Genomic DNA, 11,916 nt, shown 5'->3' with positions numbered 1-11,916 from the left:
GAGAGAGAGAGAGAGAGAGAGAGAGAGAGAGAGAGAGAGAGAGAGAGAGAGAGAGAGAGAGAGAGAGAGAGAGAGAGAGAGATCCCATGCAGAGAGTAGAATACAGTCAGGGAGGGGGTCAATAATGATCTGCCTCTAGGACCCACCTATACATTTCAATGTCCCTAAGCAGAGGACAAAGTTGCCAAACATGAGCAGTGAGGGATACATTCAAACCACATCCAACCCAACCATGCTGGTGCAGTGAAGCCCAAGTTCATGTGGTAGGTGCTTGACAGCGGTGGCTGTGATTGTACAGTGTCCCAAAAGACAGATGAAGGTAGAGCAAAGAATCTGCTTCTACTACTGTACTCTGAAGGCTGAAACAACTTAAAACATTGGATTACTGAACTGTAAATCCTCTGGGCTCTGAGCCAATGCTAATTTTAAGTTATGCTTTCCAACTTTGAGGGCATTTATGTATGAAGCCAATAGTTCATGGTGGCTCTATTATTTATAATGGTCCATCTTAATTTTCATTGCTCTGCTAAGCAAATCATATTTCAATGTTGGCCCAAGAAGAATAAACACTCATGTCTGTTTGTGTAATGGGGTTTCAGCTTAGCATAGACTTCACTGTCTCTGAAAGTGCCATTTTCTTCCAATTCTGATGACTATAAGATGTTTCTGGACACAAAAAAAACCATGTCTAATCATGAATTGTTCACTTCTAATCCCTCAAAGGGCTTCAGATTTCCACTATCTTAAGCACATATTAAGTAATATTTATCTTGGATACTTTGGTCTTTTGTTTCAGTAGTTCATAAGTTCATTGGTTGTTTAGTTTTTCCAAAAACCAACTGATGAATCAATATATAATTTCAAGTTCTATTTTTCACTAAGCAATAATAGAGAAAATTACTATTGGGGCATCTTAAAGAGCCTATCCAGGAAGGCTTTTTAAAAAAGAGGTCACGTTTGAATGGAGACCTGAAGGCAATGAAGGACAGACTCACATGGGTGAGTCACAGGCAGGGGTCAAAGGTTTGGGGGTGCATGATGAATACAGGACCAGAGAAGGGTTGTGAGGCCACAGAGGACAGGACTGAGGAAATGAGTTGGAGGACCATCTGGGCACAAGATCATGAAAGGCTGTTCAGAGAATAATAAAGTCTTAATCTAAGAGTCAGTGTGACACTTCATGGCCTACACCGTAAAAGGATGTCTTTGGATACTGTATGGCACAGAGACTTTGGGTAGCAAAAGTACAGCAGGGAAACCAGCCAGGTGGTGCCTGTCAGGACAGAGGTGAGGGGTAACATTCCTGAGCTTAGAGTTGGAGAGGGAGAAGTGCAAAGAGAGTGATTATATCCCAAAGGCATTTTGCAGATAGATAAAATAATACTTGCTGATATGTTTTATGTAGGGAATGGAAGAGAGAAGTAAAAGATGATTCTACAGCTTTTTTTTTTTTACTTTAGCAAATGGAGGGATCAAATCATAACTTACTGAGAAGAGAGATTAGTGAGCTCTTTTGGAGAGGGACCGTAAGAGTTTGACTGAGTAGATTAAACCTGACATATCTATTAGATGTTCAAGAAAAGATACTCCTTAGCAAAGGGATATGCTGGGCTAAAGTTTAGAAGAAAAATGGCTCAGACAGCATGGTCTGTAGTTGCCAGTATATAGATAGGATTTAAAACAATGGAGTAGGATAAAATCATTGAGGATGGGATATTCATAGAAGATAACAGGAAGATAATGCTGGGGCACATTAACACTTACGGTTGAGAAGAGAAAAACTTCAAAAGAGGTGATGGAGAATGGATGGTCCAGAAGATGAGTGACACATCAAAAGAGGGCAGCCTCCCTAAAGCCAGGTGACTAGCTTGCTTTTCTCCCTAGAGTTACATTTTTTACTTAACAGTATTATTTTTTCTCTGTTATATTGATGCAAGTTGGCAATATATAATGATTATATTTGTCATACAGAGTTGATATATGTACATAAAAAAAGACTAACTTGTTTCTAAGGAGACATGGTCATGCCCTTTGAGGTATTGTGCATGGTGCATGCAGCAAAGAGGCCCAGTAAAATGCAGCCCATTAGATCTATGATGGGAAATTGTTGGGAGAAAATCCTGATTAAGCTTGTCCAGGAAGTGATGGAAGGTTGAAACATAGAGGAATCACATGTAGACACCAGTTAAGGAGTTTTCCTATATGAAGAATTGAAGTTTGAGCAAAGCTGAAGGGGAACTGGAAAGGATTTAAATGTGACATGGGACATGTTTCAGCATGCTTTCATGAGTGGGAAATATTTAGGAGAGAAAGGGAAAAGCAAACGGGGATGAGGTGAAAACAATAAGAGCAGAAAGAAAGTTCTGCGTTAGTAAGAATGGGGAGGTCCCAGGAATCCAACTGGGGAGTGGAGGTGGGGAAAAGGCAGCTGATGTTTTAATGGGAGATAAGGCAGGCAGGAAGAGAGTGAGCAGTGCAGGGAGATGGGTGATGCTGGAAGGCTATAGCTCTTTTCTGAAGGTGTTTATTTCCTGAGTGAAGTCACTAGATGACTGGGAGAAGTGGGTAGATGTTCTTGTAGGACGTGTAAGAAGCAGAAAGTATGAAATAATCATCTTGGGCATTGGGTGATGGACTCAGAACTTGACAAAGTGAGCTAATGGTCCCAGGGCAGAGCAGATCATTTGCAAGCTCATCGGAAGAGAGGAGGCAACAAGGCCCTGGGAGGAGAAACAGTTCCTAAGGTGGAGCCCAAAGCTAGAGGGGGGAGAGTTCAGTGCAGAGGAAGGCCACCCTCATGGTGATGTACTGTAGGACTCACATATGCTTAAGAAGAAGAGAGTTTAATCAAAGGTGGAAAGAAATCATTCCCACTAATAATACATTTACTGTAATGAACAATGAGGACAGATGTGTGATCAGATCTTTTAAACAAGATGATTGGGGGCCTGCCCCTTACCTCAGTTCTTTAAGTGGCTGCTTCAACAAAGCAGTCAGGCTCAGGTTGCTGTGGTTCGATTCCCACAACTCAAGCCAGACAAACCTACCCTGAAGGCATTCGGAGCAAAAAAAAAATCCTTCTGCCATGGGGTGGGGGAGATGGCTCAGTAGAATAAGTGCTTGCCTAGCAAGTGCAACGGCCTGAGTTCAATCCCCGGTTCTACAAAAACAAACAAACAAACAAAAAACCCCAAGATGATCAAGAGCAAAGCAAATGATCAAGAGTCCTGTATTTGAGACACAATGAGGGTATGCATCCCAGAAATTATGCTTAAAATCATTTCTGCTATTAAACATTGGCTTCTGCTGTGGGTTTTTTGGCAGCTGGCAAAGAAACAAAACAAAATGTAACAACTTGTACAGCTTATACTGTCTGATAAACAGACTGCACCATTTTTTTTTTAGGCAAGTCAAAGATTGAACACATTATTCTAAGATAAATTTATTTTGTGGGTTTGTTTATAATGAGCAACTTAATTGAAAATCTCTTCCAAAGCCTTTTCATACAAGATTTAAACATATTCTTCTTATGACTATTTCATATTCCAAATCTACATAGAAACAGATGATATTGTGTTAATTATTGTTGTAAGAAGACATTTATATGGGGAATAAAACTAATGTAGTCTAGTGGCTTTGTGCTGCTCAGCTTACACAAGGGTAGAAGGGAGAGATTCCAGAGGACCAATAAATACTTGGATATCCTTTGGTTGTTAGATATAAATTATCTCACATATATTTAACATATGTTTTGAGATTAAACTATGTTTTAAGTATTGAGAAGTTGGTTATACTGTGCTAGTAGTAAACAAAGAAAAATCAGGGATAGAGATGACATTTTTCTTTTTCTCCTTTGCTTGGGACAGGGTCTATGGGATCTACAGGGACTCACTATGAAAATCGGACTTGTAGTGATTCTCTTGTTTTCAGTCTCCCAAGTGCTGGGATTACAGGCGCGCAGCACCACACCCAGTCTCAGGGCTTCCCGGGGGTGGGGCTGGAATGGCACACTGGGGATCAAACCCTGGCCGCTGTGCTCTGCCTAAGCAGGCAGATGATATTTTATTAATTATTCATATAAAGTGTTTACTGAGTAACTGCAATATATGTAACACTGTTCTCAATACTTGAGGACATCAGGGAACAAAGTAGACAAAGACACCCGTCTCATGGAACCTGTGTTGAAAATGAAAGATCTTAGCGTGGTTACCACTCAGATGTATAGCTCTTGATTTGTTGGCGAGGTGGACTAACTAAAACCTTGAGGCCTTTAAATCTGCATATTTGTCCATGTGCTCATCTACTCACCGGTGCCTTTCAGTCCATGATTGCTAGTGAACCAGGCAATGACCCAGACTTACATGGGTGCATGAAAATATTAAGGTTGCCAGGCTGCTGAGGCAGTTTACACAAGTGTAGAGACAAACTAGTGGGGGTAGGTAGAGACAAATGATGATGTAAAATAAAAAGAATGCCTTGCTGCTTACTATGCAGTCCTTCCAGTGTATTATGAGCTGTTATAAGTATAATTATATTTTCCTTTTGGAGATAGTCACAGCTAAATTAGGTCCATCTCATGAAATTTTCTTGGAATGTCTAAAGTCACTTCTAACTGTGAGTTTAGGTCTTGTCTACAAGTCAATGCCCAAGGCATGCATGACTTTCAAACTGGACTTGACATAAAGGAAGGAAAGTATCTAGAAATGAGGGAGAGATCCTTGAGTTAGCTATCCAACATGATGCTGTGAAGTCCTCAATTCCACATTGCAGGACTGAGCTGGTTGTTTCTGGAAGCCAATTTTATAGTGCAGAAGTGGAAGTGACCTGGTGGATTTTTTTTTGTTGGTTTTTTTTTTTCAGAACTGAGGATTGAACTCAGGAGGCTGTGCTTGCCAGGCTAGCACTGTGGCCTGGTGTTTGAATCAAATTTTCTGTGTTTGTGTTCTACTGTTCTGTATTAGAATCATTTTCTACTAAATTTTGTCTGGAGTATTAAGATTGATAGAAAATAGTTGTTAAATATATGAGAGTTTCAAGATCACTGGTCATGCATATTGATTTGACAAGACTGGACAGAATGTTCATGGGGGTGCGAAGTGGCATTTAATGCTTGAAGCTTAAAGGTGAATTAGAAAAACAACAACTCTTGAAAGAGTGATCATTTCTTTTTTTTTTTCTTCCTTGTATTTAGGACAGGGTCTACAGGGTCTACAAAGTCTCACTATGTAGATCAGACTCATTGTGATTCTCCTGTTTTCAGCCTCCCAAGCGCTGGGATTACAGGTGTGCGCCACCATGCCCAGTCTCAATCACCATTTCAGTTCGTGCCACCTGCAGGGCCATCATGGCTCGCTAAGGATCAAACCCCAGCTGCTGCACTCTGCCTAAGCAGGCGCTTTAGTCCGTTGAGCTATCAGGCTGGCCCTACAGCGATCATTTCTTGGGATTTACTTGTCCTGTACAAAGATGCAAATGCAAAATCTCCTATCTTGTTAACTTTCACCCTCATTTCAGAATGGCAGCAGTGCGAAATCATACAGTTGAGGCCACAGATCCGAATCCACAATCCTGTGGAACTGGGGACCTGTGATTCTACTGTATTAAGGACAGTCATTACTCTAACTGTGACAGTACAATAACTCTCAGACCAAAGAAAAATAAAGCTACTGGAGCAGATTGCATCCATTAATTCTTTTTCTCATTATTTTCCCCCTTTAATTTTGTTCCAGATTTTTTTTTAAGTCAGAGAATCTCAGAACTAGCAATTCTACATTAGAACAGTTTCATATGTGGTATAATTTGAAGCTTGTTTACTAACATTTCATAGTATTTGACAAAAATTAGTATAATTTTCAAGGCTGTACCTCTGAATGACTATGACAATGCCTGTGAAAAAGCTTCCTTTAATTTTTTATTTGGCAACCATTCATTAAATACCAACCATAAGTATATAGTTAACAAATTATATGCAAATATGTAACAGAGGTAGATATGTAAATTCTAAACATTCTAGTAATTTGAAGATAAAAATTCTGACATAATTGGAAATATCATGGAAGGACTGTTGAACAATTAATTTTAATATAAGATGTGTAATAATGATATGAGAAATAGTCCAAAGAGAGTACAAATAAATCAAAGCATTATTTCATCTCTGACCTAGGGGGTGAACCAGTGGATCACATGACTATCTTTCAAAATTGAATAATGTCCATGAAAAAGCTGGGCAGGAAAGGCAACAACAGGAATAAAAGGCATAAATTGTTTAGAGAACACAGGCTTGTCTTGCAGTTGAGGTACTTGATAGAGTAAAGTCATACTGGGAAGATGAGTTGAAATCATTTGTTCAGCAAGTGAGTACTCAATACTTCATTTTTATTCTTTTATTTTATGGAAAAACAAAACAATTGCAAAACAAAATAAAAGAGAAATACAATAGATAACATGGTGCACATTGTTATCTTCAAAGTAGTTACTCAGAACAAGATATGATCACAAAACATTCTCAAAACAATGGTAGTACATTCCTTTCTTTTCAGTGAACCAAGAGAAATCAGTAGCATAAGTATCTTGGGTTTTTTTCCCCCTTTTCCCTTTCTTCCTTTCCCTTACCTTAGTTTCCCTTTCCTTCAGGACAGTTTCTTCTCATTCCATAATACCTATTGCACATTTTGGACCCTGTTTACTTTTTAAGTTTCTCACACCAGGGAGACAATATAATGTTTACAAATAAATTCTGATTTATTTTATGTATACATTTTGTCTCAAGTAACATCCATTTACCTATAAATGTCTCAATTAGTCCATCATGGCTGAGTAATACTCTATTGTATAAAAAGACCACAACTTTTTTATCCATTCATTGGTTGATACAATCTGAGTTGTTTCCAAGATTTAGCTATGACAAATTGTGCTTCTATACCCATGGATGTGCATATCTCGCCGTGGTGTGATGTTTTTAATTCTTCTGGGAAGATACTCAGAAGGGGAATAGCTGAGTTGAACGGGACCTCTAGTCCTAGCTTTGGGAGGAAATCCATGCTTACTTCCACAGTGGTTCTCTAGTCTACACTTCCACCAACAGTGGAGAAGGGTTCCTTTTTCCTTAGCTACTCAAGCATTTGTTATTGGTTGATTTCTCAATGACAAATATTCTTTCTGGAGTGAGATGGAATCTCAGTGTTGTTTTAACTTGCATCTCTTGAGTGACAAATGATGTTGAACATTTTTTAAATATATTTATTTACTGTTTGCATTGCTTCATCTGAGAAGGGTGTATTCATTTTAGATGCCAATTTTTGGATTGGGTGTTTGAATTTGAGGTTCTGATTTTTAAAATTTATTTATATGTTCTAGATATGATTCCTTTGTTTGTGGGACAACTGGCTAAATGTTTTTCTCACTCTGTAGGTTGTCTTTTCACACTGTTGATGATTTCTTTTGTTGTGTAAAAACTTTTTAATAAGACAAGATCCCATTTGTTAATTCTTTGCAGTATTTTCCATATCTGAATTTTGCTCATGAAGTCTCTGCCTACAGCAATGTTTTCTTTTCCTTTCTTTCTTTTTTTTAAAAAGGATCACACTATGCAGCTTGGACTCATAGTTATTCTTCTGTTTTCAGCCTCCCCAGTGCTGGGATTACTGGCATGCGCTACGAGGCCCAGACTTAGTGGCTGACTCAGTGCACGCAGGGCATGTGATGCCTGGAAATGAACTGTGGCCCCTGCATCTACCTAAGCAGGTGCTTAGTCTGCTGAGCATTGAACACTCAGTGAGTCAGAGGGTCACTCACAGAATGGAATCAGCTGCTTATGTGAATCTGGGCCCAAGTTTATCAGAACTTCTCACTTGAAAGAAAAGCCAAAACTCCTGAAAGTCACCTGGAATTTGTGCACTGATCTCATGACTTCACCTCACTATTTCCATCAGGCCTCCAAGACACAACAATAGATGTAAGAGTTAAGGAAGAATTAGAAATGCATCCCAAATACTCCATGTTCACATGTTACACAGATCTTGTCTCAGTTTTGAAAAATACCCTCTACAATGTCTTCCTCTTGTCTTTTCCACTCTTCATTCTTGTGCATGTAAAATTCCCTGGAAGAGTGAGGACAGCTTCTGTATCTTACGCAGTTGTGTCCTCAGTGCTCAGCACAGTTGTGTCCTCAGTTGTGTCTCTCTTCTCTCCAGGCAGAAGGGATTTAAACAATTGTAGATTCCTAGATTCTAGATGTACCCTTCTCCGATATGTTTGTGTCACGTCTCTCTGATGATGAGGTCTTGAAGTGGAAAACAAGCCAGCTCTTGCTATCATACTGCCACCCCTTGGATCACACCTGCACAGCTGTGAGTGTGTCAGTTATTTCCCAGCCTTACCAGACCTTTCATTTCCTTCCAAAGCTAATCAGATGGCTGAAGTGCATCGTTTTCTTGAAGACTTCTCTGTTGTCTGACTTCGCTTTGGGAAGCAAAGGGTTCATTAAAATTGGATGAAGAGCACACAGCTTCCTGCCGCTAAACAGTCAGCCCGTGCAAAGACAGTGGTGCAGGTAAAATCCAAAGCTTTTGAGGCAGCATACTCCTGCTGGTTAAGCTGACACAGCCCCAACCCCCGCTGCAGTCTGAAGTATGCTGTCAGCTCATACAAATGAGTTGAAAACTACCATTCAGTTTTAACAGTGACATTTCTTTTGTTAACCAATTGCTTTTCCTAGAGGTTTTTGTTTTTTTTTTTTTCTTGACATATGTAAAAGAAAACTGGAAGGAACATTTTTTTTTTTAAGATTTCAGAAAGTAGTTTTAAGGATGTATTGATATCTGAAACATGGGAGAAATCATGCTTTTAAAATGTGCATTTAACTTCCCTTAATTTTGAACAAAATCAGTAACAAAGAGGAAGGGCCAGTGAGATAGCTCAGCAGACTAAGCTCCTGCTTTGGCAAGTGCAGGGACTAGGGGCTCCATTCCCATCCCTCGTGTCATCCTGGCCCCAACCCCAGGGCGTGCTGAGCCCATGATGGAGTCCGGCGTGGTGGTGCACACCTGTAATCCCAGTGCTGGAAAGGCTGAGAACAGGAGGATCACTATGAGTCCAAGCTGCTTAGTGAAACAAATACATAAAATGAAAACAAAACAACCCAAAACTAAAGTGAAACTGGTAAATTCCAAATGAATTCCAAAGAAGAGCTGTGTATGATTGGAGCCCTTCAAGGACTCCATAACATTCAATTTTAATTTTAAAATAAATGTTTTTTTTAAATAATCTATTTAAATAGTTAAATGTAATGACTTTAAGCATAAATTTGGAAGGGTTAAATATCAATATATTTTGTTGGATAAATGGGTTCATGGTTTTGAATAAATTACAAAGGTTCCCCTGACCATTCAGTCCTTTTTGAATGATGATTTAATGACATATTACAAAAGAAGCTATATAAATTAATTATGAGCTTAAAATATAACATTTTTTTTTTTTGTATTTTAGGGAAGGGTCTACAGGGTGTTCAGGGTCTCACTACTAGATCAGACTCATAGTAATTCTCCTGTTTACAGCCTCCCAAGAGCTGGGATTATAGTCCCATGCCACCACACCCAGTCTCAATTGCTGTCTTAGTGCACCCTGGAGGCGGGGCCAGCATGGCAGGCCCAGGAATCAAACTCCCTGCCCCTGTACCTGCTTGCAGTGGATTAAAGTTAATCCACTGAGCTCTTTGGCCGGCCCAGTGTAAGAGTTCTCTCATGTGCATTTCATATTTTTGTTTTACAGAGAATTGTGTTTTTATTAATTAGTTTTAGAAGTAAAATGAACTTCTCCTGATGAAGTATCTCTTTGTTTTGTACCTGAGTAAGATGTCTTTAAAAGGAGTGGTACAGCTAAAAGGTACTTTGAGGACCAGGAGATCATGTTATCTACAAAGTTTTGTCACGTTCAGAAATACGATCCTCTGATATGTCTACACCCATGATGTGAGTTAATGATGCTGTAGTGAGGCTGAGATTTGACACTGGCTAGAAGTTACCCTTTGTCTAGAATATTCTTTGTCATTTAGTCAGGTATTACTGGTTACCTGAATGCTTAGCAGCTTAACATAAGTGACATTTGTGTGAATCCTTTTTCTGCTAGTCTCACCTGGACTCACTCCTGCAGCTGACTGAGCCAATGTGATGGCACTTTGCTGACTGGGATAAGTAAAATACTCCTTTTTACTTGGTTTCATCCCAGGCTTTTTGTCAAGGAGTAGCAGTGTCCAGGTGGTTTTCCAAGAGAACCACCCCATCATGCAAGCTTTGGTCAAGCTTTGTTTGCATTATATGTGGTGAAGTTGCATGGCATGAAGCAAGGCACACACACAGCCAAGCCCATGTTCAATTTGGATGAGGGACACATAAAAGCAGGAATGTGGAAGGGGTAACTCTTCATGTGCTAGTAATGTAATAATTTGCTTTTGATTCACAACTTTTTGAAATATAGTGCTGCCATTCTTCCTGTCTTAGTAGTGCTGCTGCAAGAGAATACCATTTGCCAGTTGGCTTATAAGTAACAGAAATTTATTTTTCCAACATTGATCCTGAGACAGGAGGTCCGTGCTCCATCAGATTGACTGTCTAGTAAGGAGCTACTTATTATTTCATAGATGGCACCATGAGGCTGTGTTCTTGCAGAGTAGAGGGGTCAAGCCAGCTCTCTGAGGTCTTTTATAGAAATCTAGAAATACAAATCACAAGAGTGGGGTGCTCATGACCTAAAATCTCTGAATTTCCCTCTTTAATGTCATTATCTGGGTGTTACTATTTCATAGTACGTGGTTTGGAAATGCTAACATTCCGAATAAAGCACTTCCCTTTGGGGAGACAGATACTTCTCCACCCTGAATCTTGATTAGCATGGTATTGGTTTGGGTCCCCAGAATGTGCTTGACATGATGTTTTGGGAGCTTGGGAGACTCAGGATGGCTTGACTCCTCTCCCTTTGTTTTCTTGGGACTTAGATGTCATCCAGTGGCAGGAGGGGTAATCTGCTGAGAGATGAGACCCTATGTAAGGAGTGTGGTCCAGTCTTCTTAACCTTCTCCTCATTCCCTCAGATAAGAATCAGGACACCACATACTCTCTAGCTGTCTGTACACAGCCAGAAGAGCAAAGCTAGCCCAAAAACTTCCAAGAAGTTGGTATAGCTATTAACAGAAATACATATAAGATTTTGGAGTCTGATCAACAGGAGACATGGGAGTAAAGCTGAAGCTGTTCTTATGACAGAGCTCTTGAGATACTGGTGAGTAATCAAGACTGGCCCAGGTGGGCACATTTATGATCCCAACTCACCAAACTTACTCTCTTTTAAATGCCATGCTTTGAATAAAAGCTATATGCATTGTAAGAAAAAACGTAGATGATCCCTAACATGAGATATTCAATGTCTTTTTAACATATTCAAGTGACACATTTTCAAGGATAAAATGTACCTTGAATTCTTTTTCTTTTCTAAGAGTAGGAAAATTTATAGGAGGGAAAGAAATGGAGAATAGAAATGGGGAAATGAGGAATAGGAACAGGGGAATGGAGACTAGGAATAGTTCCTGACAGACTGGAGGGGTCCCAAATGGGTTGCCAGTGAGCCCACCCTTCAAAGGAAGTTTTATAGAGTGACATTGTGTGGTGGGTACAATTTGGATCAAAATTATAATCAACCAACAAGATTTCAAGTATGGTTGCTTAGGTAATATTGACCTTGTGGTAGCAACGGCACATGAGTGACATAATTAATAATCTATAGTCATAGTCTTCCTGAACCTTAAATTCTTCCTTTTGCCCTCATTCCTGATATCTGATCTCATGCTCAAGAGATGGTGGATAGTGCAAAAACAGTGAAAGCTCCAAGGTAGTCATGCCATCACAAGGAAAAGAATCAATCCCT

Source organism: Octodon degus, unplaced genomic scaffold, assembly GCF_000260255.1.
Source record: "Octodon degus isolate 3935 unplaced genomic scaffold, OctDeg1.0 scaffold00096, whole genome shotgun sequence".
Classification (NCBI taxonomy): domain Eukaryota; kingdom Metazoa; phylum Chordata; class Mammalia; order Rodentia; family Octodontidae; genus Octodon; species Octodon degus.
This window is presented reverse-complemented; position numbering follows the sequence as displayed.